The following is a 25,121-nucleotide window of genomic DNA, read 5'->3' as shown; positions in this document are numbered from 1 at the left end:
CGTCGGGCCGCTCCCCGCCTCCCGGCCCCGCGTCGGGCCGCTCCCCGCCTCCGGGCTCGGCGCGCTGCGAAGGAGCGCCTGGACGAGACGCGGTTTGGAACTTGAGGGTTAAAGGGCGAACACACGGTGTCCACCCTGACACCTTTTTATTAATTCCACACTTTCAGTAGTTATGGCTAAGCACACCGTGTGATTATAACAAAATAGACAACTCGCCCCAGCATGGTGCCTCGTACACTAAGCCAAAAGAGCAACCAGGCATCCTCTACATTTTTCCAAGGGCGACATGTCCTTACACACGCTGAGTGTATTTAGCAAAATGTAAATGTCACTGGATATTACAGATAATTAGGTCTGCAGAGGTCTACAAACTTTAACCAACTCGGAAGGATATTTAACACTTCAGCCGCACGAAGTATTTAGGAACTTTGGGGTTGGGGTGGGCTCTGTGGGCGCTTGGGCAGTGTGCAAGCCAGGCTGATGAGCTGCGGACCTGACTGCGTGATGCTGCACTTTGAAATGCTCTTGGACTTTCTTCCAGAACTGAAGTAACTACAAAGTAAAGAGAAGCTTTTATGTGCATTATCTAGAGGCAGGGATCTGGGAAAAGTAAATGTGGTGCCTATAACTTTTACTATAAACACTGCGCCCATGCAAGTGAAGTCCCACTTCGGATTCCACAGCATCTGTCCAAGCTTTATTATGGAGCTGAGGCGACGTAAGGCTTTATAACTATTTCATTAAGACTCACACTCACACCATTAAATGTCCTCATTGTGAGTAAGTGCTGTGAACGCCAAGATGTGTCTAAAGGACGGGTTCCTGTGGGGCCCCCAAAATGTGCTTCACGTGTTCATCAGTCACCCTCGCTGTCGTGTATCCCCTTTAACCTGCTGTGTGTCCTTCTACCTTTCTCTCTATCCTGAAGAAAGCATGTAGGTGATAACTTAAAATGACTTCAAAAAGCTAAACCTCTAGAACTATCCATAGCTCGGCTTCTCTCGGGTAGCTTTAGCCACTAGTTTTGGAATAAAGAAGGGTCTTTGGGATCAAATTAGTCACTCATAGCACAAACAAAACAGGAAAATCCTCAGAAAGAGAGTAACCAGATAGGTTATTATCTAAATTAGATGGTTTTCTACAGAAAAAGAGGCTTCTGTTGATGCTTACGTTCAAACCCAAAATGCTATAGATCAATTAGGACATCAGAATCACACGACTTGGAAGAGAGTTCTAGACGCCCTCGGAAACACGGAAATGGAAAAACTTTTAAAAAAACCTAACATCACCAATAGTGAGTGAGGAAGGCTTCAGGGAGCCGAAAGGCTTTGAAGTTAGCCACAGTATCTAGCTGTGCCATATTTAATTTGAGAGGCAACATGGGAACGATTGTGAGAACCAGGCTCAGGTCCACTCCAGAGTCACCCGGGTGGCTCGCCCGACGCCGTTCATGAAGAGCAGCTCCGGACTTAGGCGAGCAAGCAAAGGGAGCCGCCTGGTAAGTCATCAGGAGGCCCTTGCGCTGCGGGGAGGGGAGCGTTTCCTGTCTGGTCCCATCCTAACAGCGGAAAAGAGGTTGAGCTCTAGAACAAGTCCTCCCAGGAGGCCGTCCCGGACCATCCGTGCTTGAACCACGTGGGACACTTGAGGAAAGAGCAGACCCCTCTGTCCCCACCCGTGTTCCCAGTTTTCCTGGTTTCACACACTAACACTTGAGTTTTACAAGAGGTTCTTTTAGGTCAGTGTCGCCCAAACCTCGGATATCCGCTTGCTTTGTTCCCTATTTTTGTTCTAATAGAATACCGTAATTAAAATTCAATTTAAATTTGTGTAAAATGAAACCATTATCTTACAGACTTGAGGTGTTACTCATATTTTTCAGATACACACAAAACCAAACAGAAACTGTGAATGTTTATCTCTGCCCCACCTCAAAAGATCTTGCATACTTTGGGAGACTGTCTCACTGATACCCTCAAGAACATTCCATCCTTCTTTTCAGGACATGTGCAAGATGCACTCCCAGCCTCTGCTAGTATATGAAGCTGTCCTGCTGTTCTTCTACTCAGCTGTTCGTCACGTGTGCCGTATCTGAGCTGAGGTGGGGCAATAGGTCTGCCAAGAAATGTTTCTTTCTCAGGTCCTTTCTTTAGCACTGAACCCCCGCCCCAAGGACAGTACCCCATAAAGTTGCACAGACCCATACAGGCTTTATATGAGCAGGGACCATGGGTGTTCTGTCAAGCTGCTTGGGTGGCTTGTTTGCCTGTCTGCTTGTTCTTGTTTGTTTTCTTTTCTTCACAGTATTGTGTGCTCTCCCTCGCTAAACACACACACTTTCCTTTCCGTATCTTGCTTTGGGACTCGCGCTCTTGGACAGACCCAGAGCATGTGCAAGTCTCTGTAAGATGCCATGACCTTCTGTCTGCCGTTGACTCCTTCCCACTGGAGTTAATGGTGCTGCCAAGAGGAGCTGTGGGGACTGGGACTCCGGGGTGAGGTCGGACATGTCCTGAGCCTTTCCAAGTGAGTATTGTACACAAAAATCATCTCATAAATATTATCTTAAAGCAAAGACCATAAGACTTTACCTCTAGCATGTTATGAGTAGAACCGTTAGTAAACCAAAGTAGCATAACAGCAGCGATGCTGACTCTTTTTAGAGCCAAAGATAAAATTTCTCTATGGTAGCCATGGAATTTCAGCCCCTCTAATCCCTGGTCTCCTACTGCGAGCCCTGCTATTCCAGGGACGTCCAGTCTGGAGCCGCTCGAGTGTCCCTGTGCAGCTGCTGCCACTGCTGCTGCTGATTCTTCCACTGCCCCTTCAGGCCACATACCTCCTGTCACAGAATGCGTGTGGGTTAACTGCTTCTCACAGTCAGTGTTTCAGGGAGGTGAGAACAAATAGATCACTGAATTAGTCCTAATTCATAGGCTACAGGTAACAGTGTGAGAACATGGTATCCCTCCCCTTGGTACCACCACCTCTACTCCGGCCACCTGCCTGAAGAAGCTTCACCTCACATCATCCGACACCACCCAATGATGCCCCAATCAGTAAACTGATGATACTTCCCCAGCTGGGCCAGATACTCTAAAGAACAAGAAAGGCCGGGCATGGTGGCACATGGCTATAATCCCAGCACTCGGGAGGCTGAGGCAGGAGGATCATTACAATTTCGAGACCAGCCTGGGCTACAAAGTGAGCTCAAGACCAGCCTGAACTGCATAGTGAGATCCTGTCTCAAAAAGATAAAAAAGGAAAAAAAATAAAGAACAAGAAAGATGCATAACATTTAAGCAAAATTACTCTTCATAAAATTTTCAAATTTTTGTGTCTGTGTTTGACTTACACTAAGTTTATTCTCATCTTCTAGGTGCGTGATAAGAAAGACAGCAGAAGCCTTTGACCCAGACACTGGCTCTGATGGACTTTACTCAAAGAGCACTTATGCGTCTCCTCTTCTTCTGAAGATAAAGTGCAATTAACATGAATGTCCTTCATTCCGGAAGTTCTTTAATTTTCAGGTCCTGGATGGTTTCCCTGTACTCTTCTTTATGGGGTACAGAGAATTCCTAAAATCGGGCAGCATTCCAAATCTAAAAACATCTGAAAGGAACTCTCCATAATGTGGTGCAATGTACTGGTTTTACGTGCCTGTTGTGTGTAAGTTGTTGGTGGCACCTGTGATGAATTATTACTAACATATTACTAATACTCTCAGCTAGTGCTGTACTTCAACCTGACTCCACTTTAGCAGAAAAAAATGATGATTATTCGTTTGTTGTTTTCTATGTGGTAGGCACCATGCAGTGCATCTTCATGCAAGTCCAGTCTCACTCCAGAATCAGCCACTGACACATAGAATGTAAGGCACAGAGCACAGGAACTTGCCTGAGGTGAAATACCAGTGTCTTAGTTACTTTCCTTTATTGCTGGGATGACATACCTGACACCCAAAATTAAGGAAGGAAAGGTTTATTTAGCTCACAGTCTGTAGAAGTTTCAGTCCATACTTGGCTGATTCTAAGGCAGGGTGGCACATGGCACAGGAGTAACAGTTCATGGCCATGGAAGACAGCAAAAGCAACAAGAGCAAATCTCAAAGAGCAGGAAGAGAAGACTCTTTCCCTCCTTTGTATTGTATGTTGTCTATCCACCCCAGGGCAGGTGTAGCACTCACACCCATAATCCCAGCACTGGATTGTGGATCAATCATAAACTCTAGCAGCCCACACCAGGACTACATGAGGCTTGGAGGGGAAATTTAGACACAAACTATAACACCCAGGAAGCACCACCATCACCATTTTAAACTCAGACTCTGAGACAGGTCCAGCCACCTCTAGTCTTTCAGAGCAGGTTATTTGGGCAACACTTCAGGTGGACCCTCCAAACACTACACTAACAGGTACCTGCCTTTAGTACATAGTCACAGTGATGCATACGTAATTTTAAAGTTAAAATCTTTCAAGACAGTTGAGACAAGAGTCATTATCAATGACTGAATTCATCAGATAAAGTTCTACAGCTGGGCTGTCTTGGGTGGCAGAGAACTGACCTTGAAGGTGCTCGGTCTTGACTATACATCCTAGTTTGGTAATCAGCTAAGACTGGAGCTAAATTCAGGAGACAAAATTACTAAGCACCAATTTTTTAAGGTTTCCAAGAGAATAAATGTCTTACAAAAAACTGTCATATAATCATGTCTATTTTATTTTTGATTCACCCAGATATATATTTCTAGTTATGGTTACAAAAGAAGAAAGAAGTTTTCAAGAAAATATTTAAGAATAATCAATCACTTACAAATAGTTACTAATGTTTATATTGTTTTACCCAAAATATTCCAACATTTTCATGCAATGTTATCACTAATGCACATAAAGACAACATTTTAAACTCTATCCACTTAAAAAATGGACTGAGTATGAGACCAATAATAATTGCCACAGGGCTGGGGATTTAGCTCAGCGGCAAAAGCGCCTGCCTGGCAAGCGCAAGGTCGTGAGTTCAGTTCCCGGTACCGGAGAAAAAACAAAACCAAAAAAAAAATAATAATAATAATAATAATTGCCACAAACTGCAATTTATCCATCCACCTTAGTCCTTAATCTCATGCTAGACTGTAAGACCACTCATATGTTTTTTCTTCTTATTAATAGGTGGTATAATTTTTTTCAAATTCAGTTTCTGAATTGTTTAGTTTTTAGAAAGGAAGCAATGCAGGAAGGTAGGTAGGAAAGAAAAGAGACGAGGGGAGGGAAGAGATAATTCCATCAACTAATTTTAAAACTTATTTTCAGTCTTGCAGCTTTTACTTTTTCTCCCATCTCCATTACACTTCCACTGCTTGCCCAAGATCCAAGCAGGTTGGTGTGGAGTGCTGCTTTCCAATAGATGCTTGTCGAGAACACATTACAAGGCAAGGCATTCAGGGCACGTAAATGGCAGAAGTTTGCACCGTGCCATGAATCACTTGGGTCACTTCTTCAGTCATTCTCTTTGTCCTGGTAGGGTGCAAATTGCCCCCATGGCCCTGTCCAGCAGAGAAAACCGAGCCCACTGCGGAAGGTGAGGAGGAAGGGTGCAGACAGAGCCAGAGCAATTATGCACTGGCCAGCGGGAAAGAAGCTAAGCACAGAGGCAAATATTTGGTAGTGTAGTGCCTCCAATCATCACGCAATTGGCAAATGCATGTGAATTGCCGCACATCACGCACACCTGCCGTCCACTTGGTGAATATACCTGTTTCATGTTAAAATAGATGGAAACAAGCACTAACTTTACAGTTGTGAAGAATGTGATAGAGAATCATAATATTTAAGGTAAATCACATTTCGGCCTTCAGAGTGAATTTTCCAAGGTTTAAAACAATGATAAAGACCAAGGAAATAACCTGCAGAAGGCCTTTTCCTGCCTTCCTTTCTTAGCTGTCCTCCAAACACCTGTCTATGGACGAGAGAAAACAACACTGAGAAAAAGAGAGAGATATTGATCCAGTGCCTAGAGCCCAAAGATGAAATAGGGAAGCTGGGCTTACTACGTCACGTCATTTTTTATTTAGCATGTTATAATATGCACAGATGATTTGTTAAAACTACCCTGTGTGAGCCAGGTTTTACACAGAGGAGGACTTGGGTAGAGTGTTTTTATTTGAATCCACTGTATTACTATTGAAGTGACTTCTGAGGGACACTGTGTGGGCTGTGTTGCCTTACCAGGGCGGTGGACTTGTGTCCAGCGCATAGCACGAGCCCCATGTGGAGGCCAGCCCTGGTACTACAGGTCCACTTTTCAAAGGAGCTGCAGTTACAGAACTCTCTGTGCCCACAATTTGTTTCCCATGAGTGACAAAACAAAGACTGAGCTTCGCGCAGTGAGAATGTTCTGAATACAGCACTTGTCATGGTCACTTGGGTTCTGCTACTTAAGAAGGTTTTAATATTTTAATAGACTATTTAAAATTTGAGACATTAAAATCTCTGTCCTGAATGTACTTAACAAATCCTTTAAAATTTTGAAAAGATGGCCATAAATGCGTCAGAAACAAAAATAATAAATATGAAAATATGTCTTGTAACAATGTGTTGATTAAAATTTAACAAAAGCAGTTGAAAACTTGATAGTCTGCATGTAACCATGCCAGATTCCTGACACCTATCTCATACCAAAGCACCTCTAATATCACTGTTACCATGGGACAGTGATATAATTCTTACATATCTATTTATATAATCCCATTTATAGTAGGAGATAAATAGTGAAAAACTATGAAGAGAAAATATAAAGTAGTCAAGTGCCAACCTCATTCCACTTGCTTGCCAAATGATAAAAAAAAAGTAATAAAACAATGTCTTTCCCCAGAGATCTAAACAGAGAGAATATTTTCAGCCTGGAGTTTTACTTTTTGTTGCACAGGGCTAAGTAATTAGCGTGGTTGCTGAGATAATGTAGTGGATGCGCATGGAGCTATGCCTAAGATTAACTGCTGGAGCTTTTGATATGTTGTTTGCTGATCACTTATGAATGTAAGAAAAGGTGCTGGGCGTGGTGGCGCACGCCTCTAACCCCAGCATTCAGGAGGGTCGTTGTGAGTTTGAGACCAGCCTGGGCTACAAAGTGAGCTCAAGGCCAGCCTGAAAGGCATAGCGAGACCCTGTCTCAAAAAGACAAAAAAAGAGAAAAGAACGTAAGAAAAGGAATAAAAGTGTAACTTCAATAAAAATCCTGAGTGAATTTTTAACAGCTAAATAAGAAAAGCTAATTAGTGCAATGTATTTCTACTGTAAACCTGGTAAACTTGAGGCAGGTCTGAAACACGGGAAACAACGTGTTTTACAAATAAGCGTGAAAATCAAATTAAACATTTCCCAAGTAAGGTGAGTTTTAAAAGTGGAAAGTCTAATTTATCAGTTATTTTTAATGAGGGAAGTTGTATAGCTTTGAAAACATGACATACCATGTTTTTCTGTTAATGAAGAATTTATGCAAATTTGCTTAAATTCTCAGAATTGTTTCCTATAATTTTTACAAACTACAATATTAAACTTGACATAGATATAAATCAAATGTAAGACTTTGCCATTCTAAAGGAGCGGTCAAGTCAGTTGAGTTTTTCTCCCAGAATTTTCCATTTCTCCCATTATTCAGTGCACAATTCATTGCATTGATTTAGTTCTTTCTTATGGGATCAAATAATCCCAGAACTCATAGGGATGAGTAACTTTCTCATCTTAAAAATAAATCTTCCTCTAAATACACTTACCACCCAGTGAGTGGCCCATTTCTGAGCTGCGATTCATAGGGAAGGTGCTTCAAAGCACTGTCGGTACTGTCTTCATTGTCTACCTCTGCTGTTCTCCTAAATCTGCTCATTGCAAGTGTTAGAAACACCCAATGGGCAGTGATTGAAATAAGATCAATTGATTCCCTGTACACAGTCTGGGTTGAGTGCAGAGGGCAGGGACAGAGCAGTGCTCTTACTGATGTGGTGTTTTCTCAGGGGTCCATCCATCCTCTGTATATGGTATCTGTCTCACACTCCAAACCCCAACATCACACCCTCTTTGCAGGCAGCAACAGCTAGGATGTAATGAATAGGGGTATTCCCTCTACTTCATGGATACTTGCCAGAAGCCCTCCTGTTCCTGACCTGATCTCTAATTGTATGTGTGTGCGTGGGGGCGGGTACTGGGGTTTGAACCCAGGCCGGTCACACTGAGCTACATCATTTGTTTATTTTGAGGTGGGGTCTCCCTAACTCACCGGTTTCCCAGGCTGAGCTAGAACCTGCAGTCCTGCCTGAGCCTCCACAGTGTGCTGGGAGGACAAGCATCTGCTCCCAAACCCAACCCTGACCTTTTAATTTTTGAGTGTTGTGGGATTTAAACCTATGATCTCATCTATATTCGCCTCTTTTGGTGGATGTGTAATGTGCTCATTGGCCAAGCTGAACTACCTTTTCTTAGAATTGCCTTTCTTGTACGTTTCCTGTTAGGCTGAGCCGAAGAAAGATTCTGGGTGCATCTGGAGTGTGGAGGGGAAGCAACAGTGACTTTGCACCACATAGCTGCTTAGGTTTTGTTTTATGTGGCAGCCGCCAGGCCTGGACTTGCTGCGTCTTCCGTGGAACGTTCTGCAGCGCTGCACAGCCCAGGCGGGTGAGTGACTTCGGCTCAGGCCGAGGGGCTCTGGCTTCCGCCCAGCACCCTCATCACCAGTGGCAGAGGCAGCAAGAGCCCAGGGGAGGGCTTGGTCTCTCTCCATCCCGTTCTTACCATGCTGTGGGCTCCAGTTTGCTCTTCCTCTCCCCCACTTGCCATCTGTCTTTTCTTCTGATTGTCTGCTCTGCGTGCCTAAAATTTCAGCATCAGTTAAGAAGACAACAACCTGAGACATTTATGAACCAGCTTCCACAGATACTGAGGCCAAGCCCAGTAACAAAGCCACAGTTATCTCTGAGGGGGATCACTGCTTCTCTGTTACACCTTCTGGTGGTCTCACTCAGGGACACAGCTATTCATGACACCTAACTGCTGAGCACCCCCGACTTTCCACCAGTACACTGGGCCACTCAGCGCCTGCACTGAATTCCAGATCAGTGTACCCTACTGCCTTCTCACCTCTATGGGGTAAGCAGCTTCACCTTGGAGAGTTAGAAAGAGAATGTTTATTTCTAACCTGCCCTCTCCTCCTCCGGTCTCTAAACGCACTTCTTTCATAGCAGTAAAGGAAAAGGTTTGGGTCCCTTCTATGAGTGCTGTCTGCTCCACATCAGTGAGAATGGAAGCCAAATCCCCCAACAGTCTCTGAAATCCTCCTTGACCTAGGCTCCTGCAGGGTGAGGTTGTCTTTCCCACTGCCTCACCCAGCGAGCCACCCCGAGGTTTTCCACCGGCACCTCCACCCAGCCATGGTCTTGGGCTTCGCCCAGGCTCTATGCCCTGCAGACAGGGACTTAGGGAACAGTCCAGGCTCACATCATTAAAGAACTTCTTATTACAGATCAAAAGGTAAGAAGACACAATTACTAAGAAAATGACAGTGAATATTATTCTTTATACTTCATAGTACACAATATTAATTTATTCTATTTCACCTATCTACAAATATCTATAGTGACACTTTTACCTGGAAAAAGAAAAAATATTTTGAGACCAATATTTAAAGTAAAGGGTTTTTGCTGTTGTTGCTTGCTTGCTTGTCTGTTGTTTGTTCATTTTGAGGTACTGGGGATTTAACCTAGGGCCTACACAGCAAGGACACACCCAGCCCCCAAGCCCCTCTTTCTGACACAGGGTCTCACTAAAGTGCCAAGCAGGGCCCAGGGTGTCGGGGTTACAGGCATGCCTGGACTCACCCAGGTAAGGGGTATGTTTTGAATCCTCCTTAAAACCATGTAGCAAGACAGTGATCATATTTCACTGTTATTGATCATTATTTTATAGCATCTCTAAGATGGAGATAGTAACAAGTATGCTTATATAGAGTAAGTGTTTTTACACTGATATGATTATATTCAAAATTTTCACACACAATATTTTTATTTTTCATAATGTTTTCATATTTCATAATGTTTTCATATTTCCAGTAGAATACTCAAATTTATAAATAAGTTTTCTAATTCTGTGGATATGAAAATATCTGTCTATAAATAGTTTGGTTCCTTCTTTCTACCATCACAACAAAGAATTAAAATATTTTTTCCTTAGGAACAATCTCAAAAAAAAAAGGGAATAATCTCATATAAAGTATTTCAAAAATAATCTTATAAAAAGTATGATTGATGCTTAGCTCTTGTGTCATTCCTAATGTTTTATCATTTCAGAAGCATTGCCAAAGATACACAATGTCTCCTGTGTACTGTTGAAGAGATGTAGGTACCAGGGAACCCAGCACTCCTTCATTCCCATTAATGGAATGGGTGATCTTTCAGAAAGACAATCCTCCCTCTTGGAACAATGCAGAGTGAACAGCTCACAGTCAGTTTAAGAAGCATTTTCGCACACTCTCCCTATGCTCAGATGGTAAAAGAGTCTAAACTACTTCTGAAAAACTGCTGAAGCATTAACTGTGGAAAAGAATACTTTATAAAGTATGCATTTAAAGAAATATGTGTTTTTAATAATTTGATTTTTTGTAAAACAGACTCATTATGAGGTATTAAAGTAATATTCATTACTTACATTTTGGGAAAATGATGTTTATTCTGGCTGAATCAATACTCCTTGGTTGGATGATATTACCACCAAAACTCTAGGCATTTAAACATTCAAGTATGAAAAGCATTTACTAAAGACAGAAAGAAAAAAAGAATTATGAAAATATATCCAATTCTTCAAATTAAGATTAGGTTAAGGGACTGTAATTAGAAATTAATATACAAGTTTTGGGAAAGATAGATATACTCACTATCTTGATTCTAGGGATTGTTTATGAATACATAGGTGTGTAAATAGTTATCAAATTACATATATTAAATATGAATATATTATTGCAATCCAGTTATACCTTAATAAAACAGTTACAACTGATAATTAAAATATTAGGTCTAAACTTGAGAACTGAGAAATTTTTAAAATGATATCAACATTGACCTCATTATAGAGAAATTTTGAATAGAAAATCATGTTAAGTCATCATGCTCTGCCCTAAAACTTGGCTTTATCACAACTTAGTATATGTTCCCCCTTAGGAGAAGAAAGTCCAAAGCAATGAAATGCCAGGAACAGATGCTGGTACATTACAGACTTCATCTTTAACATCAATATCTATGTTCCATCAAAAAAAAAACCAAACCCACAATTTCTAAAAGCTTGAGTTGATATCAAAAATCTGCTCTTTTAATTTAAAGGAGTTTATTTTATAGGTGATAGTTATAATCAACTTATTTATTCTTATAACTGCATTTAGACTATTTTTCTTCAAAACTAAGACTGAAATCCAGACAGTTGCTTTTGTCTTTTATAGTTAAACTCTAGCTATATCATAGCTAAGATTTTGTGTGACCCAATGGCTTCTGTTTTTGTAAATAAAATGCCAACCTCCTATAAAATTGTTTGTAACTGTGTCTTTGACACTTTATACAATATTTATTTATCTGGACATTGAAGGATCTTTTATTAAATCATGCCTCATCTATGAGGTGACCCTCACACCATAGATCCCAAGAATGGCTCTACAGTACAAACATGTGATGATACACAGACTTTCATACAAACACACTGTCCTCTACAAATTCAGAAAATTTGAAGAAAACTTTGAAGAAATATTTATAATATGTTAGATGAAAATTATTTAATTAAATAAAATAATTTCATTTTGGAATTTAGACAACTTAAAACTGCTTAATATTTAAGTAACATTCCAGCTTTCAGTTCTTTCCATCTCTCACCAGGAAAGAAATAAATTATGTTTCTAAGAAATATATTAGTCTCAACTTTTTCATGCATGATAAGTAAGGTCAAAATTATAAATGGTAAGACTTTGTGCAAAAAGCTAACAATTACAAAATTCACTTCACTGCTTGTATGTTTGATATTTTATCTTTTTTATCAATCAATGGCTAGCAGAAACATTGACATGACACCCAGGATTTGGAGGCAGATTTATTTACGGGGATGGGCACTGACAGGGTTCACTCGTAAAACATCAGGCCCTGACCTCTGGTGGTCTAGGGTTTATATGGGATAAGCAAGCAGGAAGTACAGAGGCAGAACAGCTTGTCAATTGGGGATTGGTTTATACAAAGTGCATCCTAGTGACCAGCTATGTATCACAGTGACCAGCTGTTTCTAAGAGAGAAGCAACTGGATCTGGAACAGGAACTATTACCTGGGCAACTAACAACTTGAAGTATACTGCCTGCAGGGGCATTTTCTGCTACAATCATACTTCTATAAAGACTTTTACTTCTAAATAGGAAGGAGAACATTATTCATATTATTTTTCTTTCTCTTCATGCTGTATATATGCAATAACAATCTCAGCAGCATTTCTGTATGATCCCAATACTTTTTCTTGTAATTTCCCAATGTTTTGGACTATTATAACTACAGAGGTTTGATACTATTTTCTTCTGCTTAGTTGTGTTGAACTTCTACTTTGTATTTCAGAAAGACACCAGAAAAATCAAGATTTTTCATACTAAAAAATGTTTCACATTAAAAAGCTTTCATGTGGGGCTGGGAGTTTAGCTCAGGGGCACAGCACCTGCCTGGCAAGCGTTAGGTCGTGAGTTGGATTCCTGGTACCAGAAAAAACAAACAAACAAACAAACAAAAAAAGCTTTCATGTTTAAAAGCTTTCTAGCTGAGCATGGTGGTGCACACCTGTAATTTGAGCATTTGGGAAGCTGAGGCAGGAGGATTACTGTGAGTCTGAGGCCAGCCTGGGCTACAAAGTGAGACTCTGTCTCCAAAAAATAAAAAAATTAAAAAAAAAATGCTTCTAACCACCTGTTAAGTTTATAATGAGAAGTGTGTCTCATGTCTTTTCCTCATGCACCCCTGTCTCCATCTGTCCAGGGCTGATTCTTCATCAGATGCCTGATTCATCCTGGGCTCTGTAATTATGCACATCCAACCGCTGCCTGTTCAGGGTAGGCACGTTAAGTGTGCCGTCCTTACTCATCCTCCTGTGTTTTCCTCTGGCCGTTTAAAGTATCAAAGCCTAATAAAATGTGACACATCATTATGCTAGACTCTTAGCCTGTCATTTAAAATTGTGTTTTTGAGCCCATTTTACAAATTGAAAAAAGCTATTGAAATAATATTTGGTGAGAAAATTAGAGTACAAAATTGTATCAATAGTAATGTTCATGTGTACATAAAATATGCTGCAGGAAAAGAGACTAACGTGTGTGTCTCTAATTAATCTTACATCTCACTAACTTTTTTCAGTATTCTTTATAATAAGCATAAAGTGCATATGTATCTTACATGCATAATGAAAGAAATTTTCTTTTCCTTACATATTTAGTTTTATTGTCATCAGTAGTTTTCGGGCGTTTGGGGTGGACTCCTTCTGCTTGCAGTCTTGCATTTGGCATTTGCGATATTCTATTCCCCTTACATAGATCAGTACTTTATGGAGGATTGGTGTGCTGTAGTTCAGCGGTCCTCAAACTACAGCATGCAAACTAAACTTGGCAGCCCTCAGGGAGCTAAGAGAGTTTTACATTTTTAAATAGTGAAAAGGAATTGAAGAAATAGTATTTTGGGCTAGCATGAAAATTAATTGCCGTATTCATAAGTAAAGTATTATTAAAACACAAACACATCAATTTGCTTAATGTTATCTATAATTGCTTTTGTGCAGCAGCCTCAGAGAAACAAAGATTGAAAAGTTTTCAGAGTCTGAAATCTTTACCACTAGGCTGCTTACAGAAAACTTGCCTATTCTTGGACACAGCCTTTGCTTCTGAAATTATACGCACATGCAAGTTATAAGAGAAAAATCATAAAGTGCAGATTCTGGTGCTGGGGCCTGAAACTGCACTGCACGTTGTGGGTGAGGCCCGTGCAGGGTCTCCAGGAGCCACACTCAAGTAGGCGCTGCCAGGGGCACGCATTGACCTAATGTGTGATGCACGGAGTTGTGAAAACCCTGTCATTCCCAGGGTGTCCATCAGAGAGAGAGACAGAGACAGCGAGAGAGCTCACAGGGGCAGCAGTTCTCAGATGCGCTGTTGTAAGCGCTGGTCCTGCGCCCCAGCAGGAAGCAGTCCTAGGCCGCAGTTCTCAGCGCGGAGACAGGCGGGGATGCGCTATTGTGTTGGAAAAGCCTTCTCCGGGAGCAGGCGAGGAGCTCTGCTGGGCTCAGATTCTCCGCGCTTTCTAAATTACTTTCTTTCCGTAGGCTGGAATAGTCAGGATGGGTCTGTGACAACCTCCCCTTGGGCGTCCCTTTGTCCTCAGAGGATTTAGCAAAACCGGCGAAAGTAGGCCAGGGCGGGATACTCGATTGTAGCTTTTCTCTGGGGTTGAAAAGAAATATTCTACTACTTCAGTTTTGTTTGCTCCTCGTTCACAGGGCAGGTTGCTCTAAGGAACAAGACAGGAAAGAGACCAGGAAGTCCATTCCAGGTGACACCTTAAACCAGGGGTGTAGTGGCAATCTTGTGTTTGGAGATAAAAACAAACAAATGAAGAAAAAAATGTATACAATTCAATTTATACCACATTTGCATGCCTGGAGAAGATAGCATATTTAAAAACATGCAAAGTAAAAAATAAAAATGTGGGAAATAACTTTTATATGTAAAATAGAATGAGATTCTAGATTCAGATAAATATAATCAGTTGAAGTACAATACATGAATATTAAGCAAAATATTTCCAAGTTATGGAAGACACTTTTCTTGTACCAAATTACCCTTTTCTTGTGGTAGGTGACCATTCCTGGTCTTCAGCTACTAATTACTGATAATGTTGCCCATCACTGTGAAACCAAGGATGTCCCGTAAAGCCCAAGAGACCCGTAGTGACACAAAACTCATTGAGAACCTACAGCATGGATCAAAGAATCAGAGTCAACAATGATAACAACAGTTAGGTTTTCAAGGTACATTACCTTAATTCTTCTGACAGCTTCATCCATGTCTAGTTGAATTATGCATCCTTTTGAAACAATTTCACAGGCACAAGATTGTACATTCAGATTATCTATTTGAATATATGGACCTAGCTCCCTGTTGCTTAATTTCAGACAGTTTTGTTGGCATCTGAGTCTTGCTTGGTTTATGGCTAATTCACTTATTCAGTCAACATTATGAAGCACATTTCTGTTCCCAGCCCAGGGACTAACATTTCCTTAATCTGATTTAGCCTTTAAGTCAATTGATGACTTGATTATGTTATGTAGGAAGGTAAAATTACGTTTCTTTTTAACTTTTGAATATGTTCTAATTCTCTAAATCCACAGACATTATTTTCAACGTATTTATACTTGCTCTATGAGGATTATACATTTCATTCATTCAAAATTCTTATTCAGACACAAGACCACTATTCAACTGTAATTGGTATTTGGTCTTGTTTCTTTACATTCTAAGTAGATTTTTGTGAAGATCTGGTTTAAATTTCCACTAAACATATGACACCTGAGTAGGTAGCATAAGAAACCGATTACACTGCTTTCCTTCATAAAATAGCGTGTTTTCTGGGAAATAAGCCAGAGTCTGATCTAACTCATCTCTAGTCTTTTGATTACTTAACCACATATTGGCTTTAAAAATCTTCCACAAACAGTAATACATAACTTGACTTCCACTTAAATATATTTACAGATTTTAGCAATCCTACAGAAGTAGCTGTTAAGGTGAGCAGAGTTTTAATTCTAAAATGTGACACAAGTCCTTTTGAAAGTTTCCAATCTTACTGAGTCCATTTTTCTTCTTTCCTTTTCCTTCACAGTAGAATTCATTGTTAGGTCCAAGGAGCCCCTGTGTGAGGAAGGGTGCTTTCTTATTGGACAGTTAAATGTTCCTAATTTCGTAACTTAGGATAGGATTTCCAGGTTGACTCATCAGTCTAAAAACAGAGCACAATTATGCTTCCCTTTCCGAAGGCAGAAGTCACCTCCCCAGTGGTAAAAGCACCTGAAATGACTGCTGTGATACACTGAGACCGCGGAACTCCGCCTAGCTCTCAAAATGGAAACAGCTGGAGAAGTTCAGAGCTGACTCAGCCTGACTCACAGGCCTGCACCGAGTGCAAACTGCAAACCTGAACCCCAGGGTTCCCTCCAGCAGGACCCCCCACCAGGGATCCCCACTGTGTGGGGATTGGCCCCAGTTCCCAGAGTACTTCCAGCACTTCATTTCCGTGTGGTGCCCACCATGTTTCCCAGAATGCATGGGTTTCATTCACATTCCAAAAGAGGAGTGCTGAGTGTAACCACAGAATAGACGAAGATGCACCGCCACCCTGGCATGACACAGCCACAGAGGAGCCACCAACCCATCCGCGGCTTTCTTCAGTGCAGGAAGACTAACGAGACAGAGCAGCCAACATCCATGGCGCACTTCCCAAGCACCTCCGTGAGAACCACCGCCAGAAGCGGGCTGCGCTCGCTCTGCGGGAACTCTCTCTACCCACCACCCCTGGGCTCCATCTCCACTGACAGTGTGAGTGCTCTGTCAGGTGGATGCTGCCGTCATTTCCACGGTCAGGCAGCTTGTGCCTGGTGAAGCCAAAAAGTGGCCATGAGATCTTTGGCACCAGAGCCCAATACTTTCCGATCAGGATGGTTAAAAAACAATTTACACCTTTCCCTGACTATATACTTTAAATTTCATGAATGTGTGAGCATAATCACTGTGGAAGATTACTAATCTGTTCAACAGACATACATGAAGAACCTGCCATAGTTACTGAGAATTCAGTGGTGAATACAAGGGTCAGAAGATCTAAAAAAAGCTCATGTTCTCAGGAAGGGCCAGAGACAAATAACGTGCATAAAATAAATGTATTAAGTACACTTCAGAAAAAAAGCCAAGAAGAGACAGTGGCTTATCAAGGTGGCAAAAGCGTGGTCTGCGGGTGGCAGTGCTCTCCTGGAGAAGGTGACAGTTAAACTGGGACCTGAGGGAGATGCAGAGAATAAGCCTTCTGTGCCAGCTCCTCCTGGACTCCAGGGAAGGAAGAAGCGTGGCGGATCTTTCACAGGGCCCGAGGCACCGGCAATTCGAGAGTAAAGGAAGAGCAGCAGGGAGACCAGTGGGCCTCACTGGGTTCGAAGGTCAGTGGAAGGAGAAATGGAGAACTGGGGTGAGAGGCGGGGAGGGGTGATGAGAATTAAGGTGATGAGATGAGAATCAAGGTGACTGTGTCTCAAGCAGAGGACGGATATGATAGGATATATGTTTCTGAAGGCATCCTCTGTGTGGAGAACAGACCAGAGGGAGTGGAGAGAGGAGAGTGATTAACCCAGGTCTCTTAAGAAAATGGAACGGTAATCCTGGAACAAGCTGATGTGCACTTAAGGCCAAGCATGATGGCATGTGCCTATAATTCCAGCACTAGGGAGGCTGAGACAGGAGGATTGCCTCGAGTTCAAGCCCAGCCCAGCCTAGGCAATGTAGTGAGTTCAAAGCTAGCTGAACTACATAGTGAGACCCTATCTCAAAAAAAAATTGTGCTTGGACTAGACATAGAGTTGAAAGTAAAGGAAAATGAGTGGCTGGGGATTTAGCTCAGTGGCAAAGTGCCTGCTTGGCAAGTGCAAGGTCATGAGTTCGATTCCTGTTACTGGAAGAAAAAAAAAAAAAAGAAAAGAAAAGAAAAGAGAAGAAAAGAAAAGAAAAGAAAAAAAATGATTGGGCAGACACTGTGAGGACGAAGGCTGGCAGGGGCAGATGGTCAGGAGGCTGAGCCAGCGCTGAAGGGATCATTAATTTTATCGACAAAACTCTGGCTTCTTCAAGTTAAAACCTTTGTAGGGCACACCCTAGCAGAGTTCCCAAGGGGCTTGCCTTGATACTTCCTAGCTCAGTGACTGCAAACCTTTCAGAGACCAAGTGCCCAAACTGCAACCCAAAACCCGCGTATTCATCACAAAGAGCCAACACTGCAATTTGCTGACACCAGCACAACTGGGCGACCTTCCACCAAACACCAGCCTTTGGCCTTTTCTAAACGGCATGTTAGTGTATCTCCTAGCTTGCGGGGGCTTCTGCCAGAATCACAGCCAGTCTAACAAAATGTAGATATCCTTGCTCTTGCTTGCATAAAGTCCTCACAGACAGCTAAACACGATGTTGCAGATTCAAATATGCCAAGGAGACATCACATTAGCAGAATCCCAATCTTTTTATTAGAACGTCTCTTTGCTAAATCTTAGATATTAAATTTCAGTTTTTCATGAGAAATTTCAAAGCTAAAATCTTGTGCTAATAGAAATGAATGTATTAAAATTCAGCCAGTCCAAGAAAAAAAATATATGTGTATACCTCCTTGGCAGTGCACTGACCCGCCACGTGAAAGCTCCAGTGAGTGGTGGTCAGTCCCAGCTCATGACGTCATCACCTGGTGCCCTCCTTTCTGAGCATGCGCTTGGCCTCTATGTGCTCTTACCCAATGTTTGTCGGCGGGGCTAACCCTGGGGTCACTTGGCTGGTGTGCACAGAGGGCTCTGTGTGCCCGATGTGGCACACGTACCACATGTTCACTACCACTGTCCTAGATATTCCATCGCACTATGACTTGTACAGGACACAAGAGTTCTTAAAGTTATTTATTTCAGAATTTAAAAATCTGAATATTATTCTAATCATTGATTATCTTATGAAAGCATTTTACAAACATCGCTAAATTCTTACAAAATAGAATAAAAATTTATTTTTCTGATTTATTTTAAATAGAGGAATGTGGCCATGGATATAGCTCAGCAGCACAAAGGCCTGCCTGGCAAGTGCAAAATCCTGAGTTTGATTTCTAGTACCAAAAAGTAAACAAATAAACAAGTAAATAGAGGAATGTGAATAGTTAATATTTGTGTCATACAAGTAATGTGTTTTATTTTATGTCTAGATATCTCATAAATAAATTGGGACCTTCTGGTTGATATAAAATTCTATACCACAGATCATGGCACTTTGTATTTTCTCTGATACTGTATTGTTCTCTACAAGGGAGATTTGATTTTCTGTAAATATCTGCATGTTTAATTTCCAATTTGGCAGTGTGTATGTGTGCATGTGTGTGGGTGTTTGTGTTGGGGGGTTGTTCTAGGATTGGTGGAATCCAGTAGATTTTTCTTAAAAAATATGTTACCCTCAAACATCTTATAATCCTAATTAATCATAAACAGAATTTACATGGCCACTGTTTACTTTTGAAGCAATCACTGCTGTTTATTATTGGTGCTTGTATTTTATGGTTCTAATCTCTTTCTTGAAAATGACTTCATTTCTCACACTCTGACTGACTTACTGAAGCTGGAAGCATATGTGAACAGCGCAAACAGTCTCTGTTTTTGCCATTTTTCCCACAGCATATTTTCTAAGAGTATTTCTGTATGAAGGTGAGGTTACACATATAACTCAGTGTATTTATGCTTCATCAAGTGTGTGGAAGAATTTTATTTTTTCCCCTCTAGTCAGTAGAAAGGATAATACAGCACTGTGCATTAACAAAGTCAGTCTCACATGGACGGCTGTTTCTCAACTACACATGTGTTTAAGCTTGAAATGCCACACAGCTCACCTGTCCAGACTTGATCTTCCCAGTCCACTGAAACACATGCCTTTAAACTGACTTCCATTGTAAGGCCAGAGACATGCCCCAAGTATTCACATTGTTTTTGAGCTTTATGGTACTGATTCAGAAGGTTTTTTTACACTGCAATTATCTAGTCAGGAGACAGAAAAGTCCTGGGGAGATGATGTGCTGATGCAATGAGCTTTGCCAGGGGATATTGGAAGAAGGGAGCGTGAGGAAAGAGGGACAGCCGAGGCGATGACAAAGGGACAATACACTGGCTGAGTCAGTCAGACAGACCGTCCAGAAGAAGAGAATGAATGACTACTTCCTACTTTAACAGTGAATCTCTCCAACATTAGTGGTAATACTTTTGATTAAAATACAATAGACGTCTTTTTTATCATATTACCAAGATATTATTTTTGTTTTTCTATACTAATATTGATACAGGAAAATAAAAACTCCCAACCTGAATAATATCTGGGATGAGTTCGTGTTCTCTAAAATCGAAGAATGAATTTTAGGAACAACAGAGGTTAAGAGCAGAATTTATTTATTGAGGGAAAGAAAAGAAAGTTTCTGTCCAAGAGAGGGACAGAAGAGGGGCCCGAGTTGGTTACCCAAGACTCTGTCTTTTCTAGGGACCTTTATAGAGCAAAACCACGAGGTGAGGTGGGTCCAACGTAGGGGAAAAGTGGACAAAACTATAGTCAGTCAGTAAGAACTGTTCAGGTAAAATTGATTAAATAGGGATCAAATGGGGAAGTGAGTCACACGGCAAGCAGGCATGAACACAGAACAGGGGCTTTTCCTGTAAGGGGCTGGGTTAATGACTCTTCAAGGTGATCGCCACCTATTTAGAATATCAATCCCTGATGTCCATCCCTAGGGAGGTATGTGGGTGCATCTGTTTAGTCCTTTGTCTTGAGGTCTGGCCCATAGCAAATACATCTGCATTTGCAAAGTATCTCATCTTCCTTATTGGCTCCTTGGAGGGCCTGGCCCTGTCTGACTGTCTACAATATTTCTATCTAACTAGCTGCCTATAACAAAAGTAGGAAGAGAAGCACACCCTGTAGCATGAGGGTGGCCACGTGCAAGATGGAATGCAGTGGCAAAGCTTCAGCCTGGACATCTTTCTGTATCACGCACTCCTCAGACTGAGGTCAGGGGTCCAGGCCATTCTATCAAAAATCTGCTCCCGTTCATGGGAGAAGTCCATATGCGGGGCTTTGGGAGCTGTCTCGGGATTTGGTAATTAACGGGTCGCACCTACTTTCCCAGCCAGTTTTGGATAAGTTTTAATGTTTCCTACTGTCTCTATTTGGGTATGGGGGTCCCTGAGGCTAAAATAAAGAATGTAACCCACACTTTTTGTAGAATAAGTTTGTAGATTTATGGAATTGAGTCACAGAAAAAAATATTTTCAGGAAGCATCAGTAAGAATCAAGGGAAGAATTTATTAAACAAATACAGGATTCACTCACAAGCAAGAGTGCAGGTGCTCAGAGACGCAGCACAGTTGGGAACTGGGGACCTTTTATGGGTCTGCGGTGGTGGGAATGTGTGGAATTTGATAATCTATAGTCTTAGTCTTGTCTAGTGGGTGGTCCTCCCGCAGTCAGATAATGGTCCATTCACAAGGGAAATCCTAAAAGGTGTCTCTATTCACAGGTTAAGGAGGACATTTGCAAGTAAAAAGGGAAAGGGAAAACCCTTTTGTAGGTGAAAAAAGTTGCCCAGGTTTACTGTGTTTGGGAGAAAAGAAAGAAACCAACTGGGCTTGCATCCTGAAACTAGCTCTTCTTGAAAGTGTAATTTTTACAATCTATTTCCTCATCTCCTTTCTACCCAGTCTTTGTTTCTTCTGTCCTAAATCACTACCATGTCTCCTTTGTTTTGTTCATTTGTTTTTATTGTTCCTTTTGTTTTACATTTTAGGTTTCTTGCAGAAGAGAAAACATCACTATTAAACTTGCTGTAGCTGACTTACTTCACCCAACACGGTAGTCTCAGATTGGGTCCATTTTCCTTCAAGTGATACAATTTCATTCTTCTGTACGTCACAGTTCTTGTTCCTTCGCTATTTCTCCAGTTTCCAAAGGTGGACGCTTCTGAAAGTCCAAATGGGGCAGGGGTACCTGCTTGCTTAAGTAACTGTGGGAAATCTAGCCATGTGCCCTGGGTGCGCTTGTGATTTACAGAAGGTAAAGGCCCCGTGCGAGTGTTCAGTGTTTCGGTGTGACTGTAGGAACTCCGGGGGACTGCAGGACCCCAGAGCTCTGAGCTGTGGGAGTGGCAGTACCTTGGTTTGGTGGGAGGGTTTGCCCTGCTCCCTCCCCGCAAGGAATGGACGGAATGTGGTTTCTCCACTTTACCTTGGGCTTTGAGACAGCGGGGAGCCCTTTACCCTCTCTAAGGCCCCAACTAACTGAAGCCAAGACCCACAGGAGAGGGGTGAAGGTGTGCTTATAACCAAAGCGAGGATTCTGCACCCCTGGAACTGCAGCGATTGCATTATCTTGGCATTATTTCAATATATATTGTAAAAATGTAACCAACCAAACAACAAATTGAGCAATGGGTGGGGAGGATAAAAGAGTCATCTGAAAGACCACCTCTAGATTTGGCAAAAAGGACCAGACTGTTTGCTTAGATTATGATGTTGCACAAAACTGGAGTGTAATTATATGGAACAAAATAGTTTAAGCATATGTAATAGCTATCTGATTATTTGGGATAAGAAAAACATACTCAGAAGATCGGTATGCTGTGTAACCTCCAGAGATAATGTCATCTCTGGACTCCAACTTACTTATCTGAAAAATGAAGTAGAACTAGGTGTTCACATTTCTGTTGTTTCAAATTCTGTTTCTTTTTTTTTTTTTGTTTCCAATTCTTCATTTTTAAATTACAATTATAGGGGCTGGGGATTTAGCTCAGCGGCACAGCACCTGCCTGGCAAGCGCAAGGTTGTGAGTTCAATTCCTAGTACCAGAAAAAACAATAAATAAATAAATAAACAAATAAATTGTAATTATAGGCCTGTTCTAAGTGTTATAAATATTGCATGAGTCATCATCTTACATTTATGTCATTGTTAAAATAATGTCATTATTTTCCATTTAATTATTCTGAGTATTAAATCAGTTTTGTTCAATATGGAGAAAACAAGCAACTATTTTTAAAAATATACCAGTACTCTAAGAAATGTACAATAAACATTTGTGTGCATAACCATAAACTTATGTGCATTTTTTTTTTTTTTTTTTTTTGGTTTTTCTCCGGTACCGGGAACCGAACTCACGACCTTGCGCTTGCCAGGCAGGCGCTTTTGCCACTGAGCTAAATCCCCAGCCCCTGTGCATTTTAAATTAGCATTATATTATGCTATTTAGCTATTAACTTTTTTTTTATTTTTTATTTTAAAGAAAATAGTACCAAAAAAAAGAACAATAGCAAAATGCAAACAAAACAAAGCAAGGACATTAAACATGATGTGGAATTTCAAACCAAATAATAGGGATTAACAGTGGTTGTCAGGCTGGGGATTTAGCTCAGCGGCAAAAGCACCTGCCTGGCAAGTGTAAGGTTGTGAGTTCGGTTCCCGGTACCGGAGAAAAACCAAAAAAAAAAAAACCCCCAAAACAGTTGTTGTTTTATTACATACTGTTACTTTCAACGAAGTTGCTCAGATTACAGATGTAAGAATAGAGGATTGATCAAATCATTAATGGGAATAAGAAAATAATAATTTAAAAGAACATTAGAGACAGCAATTTGCAGTATAACAACCGTTGGTGAATTCCTACAAAAGTGAAGGTATTCTCTTTTGACTTAAAACATATCAGGTATGCATTCTATGACTATATTAATTTTACTAATAAAGGCTACCTATTTCACCACCCACACATGTTTGTGAAAGTACTCTCTTTATTAAAGAAATCATAGGAATGCTGGTGAACATCATCTATGGATATCAGTTGGTAATGAGACAGGAGACTGGGCAAAATTGGCTGGGGAAGTAGGTGTGACCTGTTCATTACCAAATCCCAGGACACATCCTCAGAACAGCTCCTAAACCCCAGCATGTGGACTTCTCCCATGAACTGGAGCCGTTTTTTTGATAGGACTGCCTGGACCTGACGTCAGCCTGGGGAGTGGGTGGTACAGAAAGACGTCCACACAAGTTTTGCCACTGTGTTCCCTCTTGCACGTGGCCACCCTCGCACTGGAGGGTGCGCTTCTTCTGCTTTTACTTGACCCCAACTTGTTGTGCAGAGCCGGTTTATTTTCCTACATTTAATACAACTTTGCTACCATTTGGGCTTGTCTTGACCAATTCTTTGTTCAGGACAGAAAGAACCTAGAAACCACCTCCAGAAGGAGACGCCAGCACCGAAAACCCAGTAACAATAGTGTTCAAAACGTGTGCAGCCTGTGGATGAACATTGATCAGATATCACTTCTGGGGGCTGCAAAGCGCCTGCCTGGCAAGCACAAGGTCGTGAGTTCGATTCCTGGTACCGGAAGGAAAACAGAAAAACAAAAAAACAAACAGATATCCCTTCTGTCATCAGATATGGGGCCCCAGGAAAATTCTTTCCGTCTCCTTGGTGTCCGGGAGAAGGAACTGGATGGGACAAGCAGAAAGGACAGCAGGGTGTAATTTATCAGTGCTGGAGAAGAAGAGTGCTGTGCAGAGCAAGACTGGGCTGTGAACAGAGGCTCAGTGGCCATGAGGGAGTGATAGAGGGAGTCCTTCGGACCTAGGTGAGGCTCTCCTTCATCCAGTGAGCATCTGGGACCGCTGTCTGACCAAAACCGCACGTGGACACTAGCCTATCAAAAACTCGCTTGGTTTTGTCCTAGATGTACACGAAGAACTGAAAATAGCATCTTTCCAATTTGTTCTGAACACGGTGCTCAGGAGCTGTGAAACAGGGAGGCAGGGTGTGGCTGAGCCTGGCTGGGAAAGGTGGTTGGACAGGGTTCCAGAACACTGGTGCGGAGCAGAAGCCTGCAGGTGGACTTCTCCTGAGAACGGGAGCAGGGTTTCCGTAGAGTGGCCTGGATGTGAAGCAGGAGCAGGAAGTAGGAGAAGGCAAAGGCCGTTAAGCCGTATCTGTCCTGCCTCTTCATGGGAGCCCGCCCTGTGCTCTACAGTGTTTTTTTTTATTTTTTCCTCTCCTTTACTCAGCCCAAACTCTCTCTGCACAGCATCTTTTCCCTTACCTCCCTCTTGTAAAAAATAAATGTGAAACTTTGAGACCGTTTATGTGTGATTTGTTCAATTCTTGTCTGGGACAGAAAGGACCTAGAAATCACCTTAAAGGGAGACTCCAGCTCCCCAGAACCGGCGCCAGTGGCAGAGGCAGCCTGGGTGCTTATCTGTGCAGGCGTCTGGGCTCT

This window comes from Chinchilla lanigera, unplaced genomic scaffold, assembly GCF_000276665.1.
Source record: "Chinchilla lanigera isolate Chin_1 unplaced genomic scaffold, ChiLan1.0 scaffold00009, whole genome shotgun sequence".
NCBI lineage: Eukaryota > Metazoa > Chordata > Mammalia > Rodentia > Chinchillidae > Chinchilla > Chinchilla lanigera.
The sequence above is the reverse complement of the archived record's forward strand: the minus strand, read 5'-3'. Positions refer to the sequence as shown.